This window comes from Lathyrus oleraceus, chromosome 7, assembly GCF_024323335.1.
Source record: "Lathyrus oleraceus cultivar Zhongwan6 chromosome 7, CAAS_Psat_ZW6_1.0, whole genome shotgun sequence".
In the NCBI taxonomy this organism is placed as follows: Eukaryota; Viridiplantae; Streptophyta; class Magnoliopsida; order Fabales; family Fabaceae; genus Lathyrus; species Lathyrus oleraceus.
In genome coordinates this window covers 471,966,177-471,979,533 of record NC_066585.1, presented here as the reverse complement: position 1 = coordinate 471,979,533, position 13,357 = coordinate 471,966,177, and positions in this window count along the sequence as shown.

Below are 13,357 nucleotides of genomic sequence, written 5' to 3'. Positions count from 1 at the left end.
TACACAGAATCGCCTCTGCCTCACATAAACCCTGAAGATTGTTTTGTAAACCTCACGGGTGCAACTCAATTTCAATCAAGTTCTCCAATCAGGTTTGCCTTTATTCCCATTACCTTTTGCTTTGAAGTTGAATACTCTGAATGTATGAGGTATGATGGATGAATTTCATTAGGTTTTTCGCCCATGGGTTTAATATGTATATGAATGTATAAACAATGCCTTGAATGTTTAACCATTTAATTTTTGAGTGTATGCCACAGGGTTTGAGTTTTTCTGAAACCATACTGTTGATCATGAAAAAAATGCTTATGGTGTTTCACTAACCCTTTTGTTGAATTTTTGTGAGGGCTCACATGACTTTTGCAGGGATAACTTGCGTGGTTTCCCACTTTATTTGTGGGATAACCCCTGGAGGTTCATTCCGATTACCTGTACTGACTCACTTTTCTTTGATGGCATTAGCTTGGAAGGATCTCAGGGTTTCCCATTCCTCTAATTGCTGTTACTTCGGATCTTTATCCGCGTGGTACTTTTACATTTTTCCCGCATTTTACTGCTTTCCTAGCTGGAAGACCTCGATAGGAGGCAACGTTTGAGCCCCTTGGTGGCATTTTACTTTGAGATACATGTTTTGTGTATTGTATTCATATCCCTGCAGGTAGCGCGGTTCCTTCGTCAAGGACTGCCTTTTTTCCCTCGAGCATCCCAAACCCTAAAACCCAAAGCAACACGTTAACTCCTTCTACTACAGGCGAGTAAGTCTCCAAAGGTCGAGCATCCGGTAGATTGCGTAGTGACGTCGTTCGCCCAAAACCCAATCCATAACCCCGTAGTTAGCCGAACTACGTTTTGCTCTGATTCTCAGGCCAGATGAGATACGTAGGCATAAGACGCGATGTCTTAGCGAGCACACATCCCAACCCATAGGTCAGCCGAGCTACGAAGACTCTGATTCTCATATTCAGATGAGATACGTATGCAGTGGATGCGACATCCGCGCGAGTCATTTTCATTTAACCCTTTTTTTTTGGTAAACAGCACAAGATAAACCCACACCCTTTAGACAAGAACTACAAAAGTGGATCCCGTAGAGTACTACGAATGCGTAGGGGTGCTAATACCTTCCCTTCGCATAACCGACTCCCGAACCCAAGATTTGGTTGCAAGACCCCGTCTTGTCCTTTCCTTTTTCAGGTTTACTTCGAGCGTTTCCTTTCCCTCCATTGGGATAAATAACGCACGGTGGCGACTCTTCTGTCTTTTTCTTTCGCCGGTTGTTTTTTTTTCGCACTGTACTTTTCAGGTTGCGACACTTTGTTTATTCATGCATATCCAAGTCTTACGTTCCGCCCAGGGCGTAATGACTCATTGTAGGGCCCGTCTATGTGACACTTGCATTTTTATCATAAATAAAGGACGTATTTTTGCATTCAAATATTTCGTTCCCTGTCTTTCTATTTTTGCAGTTTTTCAAAATAAAAAAATGGAAATGTTTTGTTTATTTTTCACTTCTTGTTCACACTCATAAGCACATACCATCACTCATGCAGATGCACATCACCGGATCCTATTGATAACGTTTCTGCTACGGCTCGTTTCGACTTTGAAAATCCAATCTTTCAAGCTGAAAAAGAGGGTGATGAAGACTGTGAACTCCCTGAAGAGCTTACCAAGTTATTAAAACAATAGGAAAGGGTTATTCAACCGCATCAAGAGTCTGTTGAAGTGATTAATCTCGGCACCGAGGACGCCAAGAGAGAAATCAAGATAGGGACTGCTTTAGAAGATGATGTGAAGAAAGGGCTGATTGAATTGCTGCAAGAATATGTTGACATCTTCGCCTGGTCTTATCAGGACATGCCTGGGCTGGACACAGACATCGTGGTACACCGCTTGCCTCTCAAAGAAGGTTGTCCTCCGGTCAAGCAGAAGCTCAGAAGAACAACACCAGAGATGGCCGTCAAGATAAAGGAAGAAGTGCAAAAGCAGTTGGATGCATGGTTTCTAGCAGTCACTAATTATCCGCCATGGGTTGCAAACATCGTCCCAGTACCTAAGAAGGATGGAAAGGTACGGATGTGTGTCGACTACCGGGATCTGAACAGAGCTAGCCCTAAAGATGATTTCCCATTACCTCACATCGATGTTTTGGTGGATAATACAGCTCAGTTCTCGGTATTCTCCTTCATGGATGGCTTTTCTGGCTATAACCAAATCAAGATGGCACCAGAAGACATGGAAAAGACAACTTTCATAACCCCATGGGGCACCTTCTGCTACAAGGTGATGCCGTTTGGTCTGAAAAATGCCGGAGCAACATATCAACGAGCTATGGTAACTCTGTTCCATGATATGATTCATCATGAAATCGAGGTTTATGTGGACGATATGATTGCCAAATCTCAGACAGAAGAAGAATATTTGGTGAATCTGCAGAAATTGTTTGAACGGTTAAGGAAATTCAAACTGAGGCTTAATCCGAACAAGTGTACTTTCGGGGTGAGATCTGGAAAACTGTTGGGTTTTATTGTTAGTGAAAAAGGGATTGAGGTGGATCCTGACAAAGTGAAAGCAATACAGGAAATGCCTAAGCCAAAAACAGAGAAGCAAGTCCGTAGTTTCTTAGGGAGGTTGAACTACATTGCAAGGTTCATCTCTCACCTAACAACCACGTGTGAGCCAATTTTCAAATTGCTGAAGAAAGATCAGGCTATCAGGTGGAATGAAGATTGTCAAAGGGCTTTCGAGAAGATAAAAGAGTATCTACAGAAACCTCCGATCCTTATACCTCCAGTTCCTGGGAGACCTCTGATAATGTACCTATCAGTGACTGAGAACTCGATGGGGTGTGTATTGGGACAGCATGACGAGTCTGGTCGAAAAGAGCATGCCATATACTACCTTAGCAAAAAGTTTACCGACTGTGAAGTCAAATATTCGCAGCTTGAGAAAACTTGCTGTGCTTTGGCCTGGGCTGCTCGCCGACTGAGGCAGTATATGTTGAACCATACTACCTTGTTGATTTCTAAGATGGATCCAGTGAAATACATATTCGAGAAGCCAGCTCTCACCGGAAGGGTCGCTCGTTGGCAAATGATTTTAACAGAGTATGATATTCAGTACACGTCACAGAAGGCCATCAAAGGTAGTATTCTGTCAGACTACCTTGCCGAGCAGCCGATTGATGATTATGAGCCGATGAAGTTTGAATTCCCTGATGAAGACATCATGTTCCTCAAGATGAAAGACTGTGAAGAGCCAGTTGTTGAGGAGGGACCTGATCCAAACGAAAAGTGGACTTTGTTGTTTGATGGGGCTGTCAATGCTAGAGGAAGTGGAATTGGTGCTGTCATTACAACTCCGAAAGGTGCCCACATACCTTTCACCGCTCGTTTGACTTTTGAGTGCACAAATAATGAAGCTGAGTACGAGGCCTGTATCTTGGGTATTGAGCAAGCCATTGATTTGAGAATCAAGACTTTGGACATCTTCGGAGATTCAGCTCTGGTGATCAATCAAGTGAATGGTGATTGGAATACTCTCCAGCCCACTCTGATCCCCTACAGAGACTACACGAGAAGACTGTTGACTTTCTTCACAACAGTAAAATTGTATCATATACCTCGTGATGAGAACCAGATGGCAGACGCACTTGCTACTCTATCCTCCATGATCAAGGTAATTCGTTGGAACCATGCTCCCAGGATCGATGTGATGCGTCTTGACAGGGCCGCATATGTGTTTGCTGCTGAACTAGTAGTCGATAACAAGCCTTGGTATCACGATATCAAGTGCTTTCTGAAGAATCGAGAGTACCCTATAGGGGTATCCAACAACGACAGAAAGACTTTGAGAAGATTGGCAGGAAGTTTCTTCTTGAACAAAGACAATGTGCTGTATAAGAGGAACTTCGACATGGTTTTGCTCAGATGCGTGGACAGACACGAGGCGGACATGTTAATGCAGGAAGTTCATGAAGGTTCCTTCGGTACTCATGCCGGCGGACATGCAATGGCTAAGAAATTGTTGATAGCGGGTTATTATTGGATGACCATGGAGTCAGATTGCTTCAAATATGCTCGGAAGTGTCATAAATGCCAGATTTATGCTGATAAGGTGCATGTACCGCCGAATCCTCTGAATGTGATGTCTTCGTCGTGGCCGTTTTCTATGTGGGGCATTGACATGATTGGAAAGATTGAGCCGACTGCTTCCAATGGGCATCACTTCATCCTTGTTGCCATCGACTATTTCACCAAGTGGGTCGAGGCAGCGTCGTTCGCGAATGTCACCAGACATGTGGTTACCCGTTTCATCAAGAAAGAAATCATTTGTCGCTATGGGATTCCCGAAAGAATCATTACCGATAATGGTTCTAATCTCAACAACAAAATGATGAAGGAGTTGTGTCAGAACTTCAATATTCAGCATCACAATTCTTCCCCTTACCGCCCTAAGATGAACGGCGCTGTTGAGGCGGCAAATAAGAACATAAAGAAGATTGTGTAGAAGATGGTCGTCACGTACAGAGATTGGCATGAGATGCTACCTTTCGCCTTGCATGGGTACCGCACTTCAGTACGTACATCGACCGGGGCAACCCCTTACTCCCTGGTGTATGGTATGGAAGCAGTCCTACCTGTTGAAGTGGAGATTCCTTCTCTAAGAGTCTTGTTGGATGTCAAGTTAGACGAAGCCGAATGGATTCAGACAAGGTTCAATGAGTTGAGTCTTATCGAAGAGAAGCGAATGGCAGCCATTTGTCATGGGCAGTTGTATCAGAGTCGGATGAAGAGAGCCTTTGATCAGAAAGTACGTCCTCGTTGTTTCCAAGTCGGAGATTTAGTGTTGAAGAGGATCCTTCCTCCTCAGACAGATCACAGGGGCAAGTGGACTCCTAACTATGATGGACCGTATATTGTCACCAAGGTTTTTGATGGTGGGGCTTTAATGCTTGCAACTATGGATGGTGAAAACTTCATTTCCCCTGTGAACTCAGACACAGTTAAAAAATACTTCGCATAAAATAGACCCGCTGGACAGTAAAAAGAATAGTCCAGGCAAAAAATGGGCATCCCGACGAACCAAGAAAATGAAAAGGTTCGGGCAAAAATTAGGGATTAAAAATGAAAAGATCGTACACCCGGTAAGTTGAAAACCTAAAAAGGCAACTTAGGCAAAAATGGGTATCCCGGTGGATTGAAAACCCGAAAAGGGCGATCCAGGCAAAAGTTAGGGATTAAGCGAATGACTGCGTTCTGAGTTAGTTCTGAATCTCATCTCATGTCGATGACTGGAAATTTTCGAAAGGTAGGAAACAGTCCAATCACCTTTTCAGAAGGCTGATCATCTGGAGGATCTTGAAGACGAGCAAGTCATAGCAGAATTGGAACCCAATAGAAATCCATTTCACATTGCCATTAGATTAATTTCTGTTTTTATCTTTTGTGCGATTACCTCTTTCCAGGGATTGCTTCCTGATGTAAATGCCTATTCAAAGGCCATTCAATCAATAAAATCATGTTATTCAGTATATCTCTGTTTTCATTTTCATTTTACTGTTTTGTTTGCAAAAATGACGTCCGAATTTTTGATAAACATTGCATCATGACACATAAGGGCTTTACAGGTACATGCTTAATAAACATTTAAAATTGTTGTAAATTTTAAGTGCTTTGGATCGTCTATTCAGAACAGATACCCTCGGGGCATTTCCTTAAAATCCCCTGCAGATGATCGTGAATATCTTCCCCAGTGAAGTCGCCAACAGACGAATCCGGTGTCTTATCCCTGCAGAGCTGATCAGAGTGTTGGATTCTTCAATCCCCAGCAGGTTCTCACCACTGTACTTCCCCAAGCGTTTGTTTCAGGACATACACTCCCTAGTAGAGTTGACAGTGCCAGACTATATATCCCCAACGGAGTTGACAGTGCCAGACTGTATCTTCCCAGCAGAAGTGGCTGCTCCTTAGAGTTCGAGGCCAGATCGATAATCCCAATGCCAGATCCATGGTTTCTTTCCTTGAAGCAGAACCTCGGTACCGTATCAGTGTTTGCTTCCCCTGTTGAGTCATCTCTCGCTGATCGTGGTTTCCAGAACCACTATCGCTTTCCCCAACAACAGGTTTTTAGTGTCGTTCTCTCCCCAGTCAGAATCTCGGTATTTCGTCATTGCTAGAACACCGTGTGGCGGGTCATTTCCCCACATATTTCTTTGCGATGTGCATCTCCAGCAGCCTTGCCAGAGTCCAGAAGATGGTGATCATTTCCCCAGTAGATCCCCTTGCCTCAGCTTGGCATTCTACCCAGCATTTCGCATCCCTGCATATAGAATCATATTGCATTGCATCCTCCCAAATCGCGTAGCATTTCCATTTTCATGGAGCATTACGCCATTGAAAGATTCAAACATACGAATGTAAGCATAAAACATTCTCGGTATCCCAAGTGATAAGCTAGAAGTTGTTTCCAGTACTCAGACTGAAGATTGTTCATGACCCACCTTGGTTATCCCCAGCAAGTGTCATTGGCCCATGCGTCGCCTTTATTATCATTCCCTATTTCTGCCAATGCTGACAGGCATGAAGTTTTTCGATGTTCAGATCGAAGAAGTTTCCGACGTTCAGGTCGATGCAACTTGTGGCATTCAGGCCAGTTTTCCGATGTTCAGATCGAAGAAGTTTCCGACGTTCAGGTCGATGCAACTTGTGGCATTCAGGCCAATTTTCCGATGTTCAGATCGAAGAAGTTTCCGACGTTCAGGTCGATGCAACTTGTGGCATTCAGGCCATGGTTATTTCTGTGTTACCATTTATTTTGGTATCCAAGTTAACATTCTTTTTCGATATTCAGACTGACTCTCACCGTACCAGACAGATTCTTCTTTCAAGGCCACCTCTTTGCCGATTCTGATAGGCATTGTCACTTCACTTCACTTCAGTGCAAATTTTTGGGCTTTTATTGTATTCAATCCCTTGATACCTCGAAAGTACGAAAGCAACTGCCATCTTCTTTCCGGGTCTCCAGTTGATTGAATAGGGGCAGCTGTAATACCCCAAAATTTACCCTTCATTTTTCCTGGAAAAAAAAAAGAAAAAAAAAAGAAAAGAAAAAGAAAAAAAAATGAAAAAAAAAACGAAAAAAAAAGAAGTTAAAAATAAATAAATAAATAAAATATAACAAAATTTTTTGGACTTGGGTCTCTCTCATTTGAGCCCACAAAGCCATGGAATTCAGTCTATAAATACCAAGGCTTCACTTGAGAAAAAGGAAAGAAGCAAAATACTCTGAGGTTTCCTTGGAACAAAACCTTGAGGAAAAAGATAGTGAGAGAAGAACTAACAGAGTTCAGAGCAGCCTCCAAACCCTGAAGGAAACTCAACTGCACAGAATCACCTCTGCCTCACATAAACCCTAAAGATTGTTTTGTAAACCTCACGGGTGCAACTCAATTTCAATCAAGCTCTCCAATCAGGTTTGCCATATATCCATCATATTTATGCCTTTAATTTGAATGCTCTAAATGTATGAGGTATTATGGGTGAATTTGATACCCTTTTGATGCATGTGTTTGACAAGAGGTTTAGGCCTCCTACCCTTGATTGCTTTTTGTGAATTTTGATGGAATTATTCATGTGGTTACATTTTGATTTAGGGGCAACTCTTGGTTACCCTATTTTGTTTCTCTAACCTGTTTGTTGAGTTTTTTTTTGTGAGGGCTCACATGACGTTTGCAGGGATAACTTGTGTGGTTTCCCACTTTATTTGTGGGATACCCCCTGGAGGTTCATTCCGATTACCTGTACTGACCCACTTTCTTTGATGATGTTAGCTTGGAAGGATCTCAGGGTTTATCGTTCCTTTAATTGCTGTTACTTCGGATCTTTATCCGCGTGGTACTTTTACATTTTTCCCGCATTTTACTGCTTTCTTAGCTGGAAGACCTCGATAGGAGGCAATGTTTGAGCCCCTTGGTGGCATTTTACTTTGAGATACATGTTTTGTGTTTTGTATTCATATCCCCACATGTAGCGCGGTTCCTTCGTCAAGGACTGCCTGTTTTCCCTTGAGCATCCCAAACCCTAAAACCCATAACACACGTTTACTCCTTCTACTACAGGCGAGTAAGTCTCCAAAGGTCGAGCATCCGGTAGATTGCGTAGTAACGTCGTTCATCCAAAACCCACTCCATAACCCCGTAGTTGGCCGAACTACGGCTTGCTCTGATTCTCATTCCAGATGAGATACGTAGGCATAAGACGCGATGTCTTAGCGAGCACACATCCCCCAACCAATAGGTCAGCCGAGCTACGAAGACTCTGATTCTCATATTCAGATGAGATACGTATGCAGTGGATGCGACATCCGCGCGAGTCATTTCTCTTAACCTTTTTAGTAAATAAACACATTAGGTAAACCCATACCCTTTAGACAAAAACCACAAAAGTGGATCCCGTAGAGTACTATGGATGCGTAGGGGTGCTAATACCTTCCCTTCGCATAACCGACTCCCGAACCCAAGATTTGGTTGCGAGACCCCGTCTTGTCCTTTCCTTTTCCAGGTTTACTTCGAGCGTTTCCTTTCCCTCCTTTGGGATGAATAACGCACGGTGGCGACTCTTCTGTCATTTTCTTTCGCTGGTTGTTTTTCCGCACACTGTATTTTTCAGGTCGCGACACGGGCCTCGGGTGCAAGGAACGTGTTCTGGAACTGTTGCTGCATAGCATCGAAGATAAATGATTGAGACCTCCTAGAGGCCTCAAAGCTTTCGCAACAGTAATTGGCAAACGCCATCTGGTCAAAAACTGGAGTAGTGTGGGGTTGGGGTAGGGGTCTGGATCGGGGTCTGGATGACGAAGTCCCAGCTCCGTCAGTTCTATCCATTTGGCTTTGACATAACTGATTCAGATAGGCATCATAGATCACACTGGTGATAGAGAAGTGTACTTCCTTTGGAATGGTAACATTCGCCTGACGGCAAAGTCCCATGATCAGCCCTGGGTATGCGAGCACACCTGCTTTACCACCGAATTTGGTTCCACTTAAAACCATCTTTCTCATTTCTTCCGCGATGATGGATGCTACATCCACAGATTTCCCAACCATAATGCAATATAGCAAACACCCTACATCCAGAGGAATCGTGGTGGTGTGGCTCCTTGGCCGAATATTACTCAACAGCAGCACAAGAAAAGCCCTAGCTCCCAGATTGAAATTTTCTCTTTTCCAAGATTTTGGATGGCCTTGATCATTGAGGTCAAAGGATTTTCCTCTAATGCACAGGGTAGCATTTACCGCTTCAAGATTCCACCTATTAGCTAATTCCATGGTACGGTACTCGCACCCCTCGTTCTCTCCAAGGGTTAGAGGATTACCAAGATATGAGTTAATGGCATCCCTTCCAAAAGAAACAACCCTGCCTCTTACCCTTGATCGGTAGATGAAAGCTGACCCCTCCTCTTGATGCATGGAATTTGCATAGAATTCCCGAACGATATCATAGTTGATTGCCGCTTCTGGTTCACACAGTTTGATCCACCTTCGTCTCTTAAACGTTGCAACCAAACTGTGATAGGTCCCACTCGGTGCTAAACGGATGAACCTCTCTGGCAAGATTGTTCTCTTGATTAAACTCTCGAATCGTTCCTCATGTTCATCGCTGTTGAACCTTCTCAAAGAACGAGGATGAGCGGGAGCCGTGGTTTTGGTTCTTTTCGACATCTGCATTCAACATCAGAGCAACCACAAAACAAATATGGAAAGGGTTAGCAATCAATCAACATAAAAACATGGCCCTGGAATCTCCAGTTCGCGGCGCGAACTCTGCGAACCAGGAAATCTCCAGGAGCTTTCTAGGGTTCCAAAAATGGGAGATATGCTCCTTCTAGTAGTCAAAGTCTCCAACTCTATCCTAATCCTAGTCTAAAACAGACATGCATCATGATTTCAAGAGTCAATCTACAAATTTTATCAATCCCTAACCAAACCTAAATGTGAACCCAAAAGGAAATGGAGAAGATGAATTGAAAAGCAACAAACCTTACTGAATCACTTTTTCTTTGTTAGCAAATGAAGATTAGGGATTTGGGGAAGGAAAATTTTCAGTTTTTTGGAGGTTTTTGGGAGCGGGAGCAAAAGCGAGGCAAACTTGGTGTTTTGAAAATGAGTTGAAGTGAAAATGAAAATAACCTAACAGAACTTAAGTGGTTCTGTCACGCACTATTCGCGGGGTGAACCGTGTTTGCGGCACAACCTGAGACTTTGTAATCAGTTCGCGGGGCGAACTGCAAAAAACAGAACCCAATTCCACAAAATTTAACACAACAGAAAACCAACACAGCAGAAAAAATAAAATGCAGACTTACAACGTTGGGTTGCCTCCCAACAAGTGCTTTGTTTAACGTCGTTTATAGCTCAACGGTCCACTAATTAGCCTGGTCCAGATAGAGAAACGACACACACATCACGATTTACATCGCCACTATGGTAGACTTTGAATCTTTGACCATTTACAGCCCAACTCTCTTGTGACTTTGGATCCTCGATCACAATGGCTCCATAATTGCGCACCTCTTTGACAACGAACGGTCCTGACCACTTTGACTTCAACTTACCAGGGAATAACTTCAACCTTGAGTTGAAAAGCAATACCATTTGTCCAACATGAAACTCCTTATGACGGACCTTTCCATCATGGTATGCCTTTACCTTTTCCTTATACAGCTTATTCGAATGGTACGCATTATTCCTTAATTCCTCCAATTCATGGAGTTGTCCTTTTCTTCTTTCTCCAGCCAGAGTGGAGTCAAAATTCAAGAATTTAAGAGCCCATAATGCCCTATGCTCCATTTCCACTAGAAGATGACAAGTCTTCCCATACACCATTTGAAACGGAGTTAGCCCAATAGGTGCTTTGTAGGCGGTACGATACGCCCACAAAGCTTCATCCAGTTTTAAAGACCAATCTTTTCTTGAATTCGAGACTGTTTTCTCAAGAATCCGCTTGACTTCCCGGTTCGAAACCTCCGTTTGACCATTCGCTTGTGGGTGGGTGGGAGTGGTCACCTTGTGCTTTACACCATAATGTTGCAAAACTTTTTCTAGAGGTGTATTGCAAAAGTGTGAGCCTCCATCACTTATCAACACCCTAGGCACACCAAAACGTGAAAATATGTTTTTCTTTAAAAATTTAATCACTGTTTTGGCATCGGCCTTAGGTGAGGCAATTGCTTCTACCCACTTCGAGATATAGTCAACGGCCACTAGTATGTACTCATTTGAGAAAGAAGAGGGGAATGGGCCGACGAAATCAATACCCCAACAATCAAAAACTTCTACTTCTAGCATGTTGGTTAGAGGCATTTCATCCCGTTTTCCTATTCCTCCACTCCGTTGGCATGTATCACAACTCTTCGCATGTTCATGTGCATCTTTAAATAAAGATGGCCAATAAAAGCCCGATTGGAGCACTTTAGTGGCTGTTCTCAAACCACTATAGTGACCTCCATACGGAGAGTTGTGACAGTGCCAAAGAATGTCTCTTGACTCCTCAATTGTTACACACCTTCTCAAAATATTGTCTGCTCCTACTTTAAACAGATAAGGATCATCCCAAACATAATATTGCCAAGAATTTCCTTCTTTGATTGCAAGTGAGGTCTTCCGGTGTTAAACTGGTTGCTTTGTAGTTAGCAAAATCAGCAAACCAAGGCCTCACTTGAATCGCATACAGTTTTTAATTTGGAAATTCTTCTCTCACCTCCTCTTCTTTGTTTGTAATGTCTACATTGACCAACCGAGACAAATGATCTGCCACCAAGTTTTCGGAACCTTTTTTATCCCGAATTTCCAAATCAAACTCTTGTAATAAGAGAATCCAACGAATAAGTCTTTGTTTGGAATCCGGCTTGGTTAGCAAATATTTTATCGCCGAGTGGTCAGTGTAGATTATAACTTTTGAGCCAATCAAATAAGCTCTAAATTTTTCCAATGCATACACTATGGCTAGTAATTCTTTTTCAGTTGTTGCGTAATTGACTTGTGCTTCATTCAAAACTTTACTAGCATAGTGGATAGCATGAAAAACTTTATCCCTTTTTTGACCTAACACCGCACCAACCACATAATCGCTAGCGTCACACATGAGTTCAAAATTAAGTTTCCAATTTGGTGCTATGATTATGGGTGCGGTGACCAACTTTTCTTTCAGATCAAGGAAAGCTTTGAGACATGATTCATCAAAAAGAAAAGGCGTACCTTTGTTGAGCAAGTTGCTCAATGGCTTTGCTATCTTTGAAAAATCTTGTATGAATCTCCGGTAGAAACCGGCATGTCCTAGAAAGCTCCTTATCCCTTTTATGTTAGTTGGAGGTGGTAGTTTCTCGATAACTTCCACCTTGGCTTTGTCAACCTCTAGACCTTCGGAAGAAATCTTGTGACCAAGTACAACACCTTCGGTGACCATAAAGTTGCATTTCTCCCAGTTGAGCACTAAGTTGGTCTCCACGCATCTCCCTAAAACCACATCAAGGTGTTTTAAGCACAGATCAAAAGATGATCCGTAAACAGAGAAATCATCCATGAACACCTCAATGCATTCTTGTATTAAGTCCGAGAATATAGCTTGCATACACCGTTGAAATGTAGCCGGTGCATTACATAACCCAAAAGGCATTCTTCGGTAAGCAAAGATGCCAAAAGGACATGTAATTGCTGTCTTCTCATGATCTGTCGGATTTACCGAAATTTGGTTTTACCCCGAATATCCGTCCAAGAAACAGTAGAAATTTTTGCCGGCTAACCTCTCCAACATTTGGTCCATGAAAGGTAGTGGGAAATGATCTTTCCTTGTAGCTTGGTTCAACCTTCTATAATCGATACACATCCTTCACCTGGTCACCGTTCTTGTCGAAATCAACTCGTTTTTATCATTTTTGATAACCGTCATGCCACCTTTCTTGGGAACTACTTGTACCGGACTCACCCATGCACTATCGGATATAGGATAAATCATTCCGGCTTCTAAGAGTTTGACAACTTCTTTTCGGACTACCTCTTTCATCGATGGATATAGACGCCTTTGAGGTTGTGCAACGGGTTTAAAATTCTCCTCCATCATGATCTTATGCATACAATAAGCTGGACTAATACCTTTTAAATTGGATAAAACCCACCCTATCGCACCTTCATTCTTTTTCAGCACTTGAATCAATCTGTATTCCTCTTGTGTGGACAAGGTGCTGCTTATAATCACCAGTTTAGTACATTCATCACCAAGGAACACATACTTTAAGTGTGAAGGAAGTATTTTCAACTCTAATTTTGGCTCTTCCGTTTTCTTCGTCGCATCCAAGTCTT